The sequence below is a fragment of the Arvicanthis niloticus genome, chromosome 8 (assembly GCF_011762505.2).
Source record: "Arvicanthis niloticus isolate mArvNil1 chromosome 8, mArvNil1.pat.X, whole genome shotgun sequence".
Taxonomy (NCBI): Eukaryota; Metazoa; Chordata; class Mammalia; order Rodentia; family Muridae; genus Arvicanthis; species Arvicanthis niloticus.
This window is the reverse complement of record NC_047665.1, coordinates 2,926,248-2,927,500: the sequence shown is the minus strand read 5'-3', so window position 1 is coordinate 2,927,500 and position 1,253 is coordinate 2,926,248.

Sequence of the window (1,253 nt, the reverse complement as noted above, 5' to 3'; positions counted from 1 at the left end):
TTTTGAGATTTGAGCAAGAAAGAAAAGAAATTAGCACTCACTGCCACACAATACCAAGAGAGAGAGTTACAAAGAAAGAAACTTGCACTTATTAATTAAAGAAAAAATATTAAGATTATAAGGCCATGGATGATCAGTCTTTAGCTTTCATCCAACTATGTGTTCCTTCTCAGCCAATTCCCAGCTGGAGCAGGCCTCCAGCAAATTCTGACTGTGGAAAACTCTAAGTTTAGTTACATGATAGACACTAGAGCATAACAGATTGTTCTTTTGCTTTCTCTTAGTTCACAGTCTAAATGGCCTTACCACTATTAAGTCATATCAAGTCAGCCTCTGATTTCTTATTTTTCTCAACTGTTTTACTAGAATATAAAAATCTCTATTTCTATTTGTCCTGCTTAATAATTCCTCAGACAACACCCTTATTTGGGGGAGGGACTGATGGTCCAAGGCTCAGGTCCTATGTTTCTTCCCCCCATGGCAACATTACTGACTGCTTTTGGTGGAGAGCAATACCAACACCTCAGAATGGATAGATGGATTGAGGGTTAAGAAAATATCTACTTCATTCATTGTGCATTTCAAATACCCATTCCATTTGTTACACCAAAAACAATATCACAAAAAATATGAAGTGAAGTATGTCCTTATTCCATAGTCAAGGGTTTAAAAAACAAGAGCTGTTAATTGAACAGTCTAGTCTATACAACACCACATCCCATTCTCAGTGTTGGGGAAGGCTCTAACAAATGAAACTGAGGCAGGAATCTCTAATTAAGACTGCATAGGTCCCACTCCATCATTTCTAATCATTATGCCTTCTATACACATTTCCCTAGATATGAGCTATTACTCAGTTTTAGATTATGTAGATGCTTTGTTTTATACTATGTGCCACTCAGATTTGCATATGAAGACTCCACCCCTAGCCCAGGAAAAGTTATATTTGGCCTCCTCCAAGGCTTTATTTGAAGACCCCAACTTATTTTGCTTAACTCAAACACCCCAAATCCTATTCTATAAAGTAAAAATATAAATTTATTACTTTATCTCTGATACTATGGGAGGGACATACCCTCAGATTATTGACAAATATATCAGAAATGGAGGAGGACTAACCTGAAGATTCACAGGGATAAAATTCTACTATTCTAATAGTTACTGTGTTACAATTATTCCATTCAATGACTACATGACAGACATTTATAAGCATTATAAAAGCTGTCACAACCCTGTCTGTATCACAGTCAATA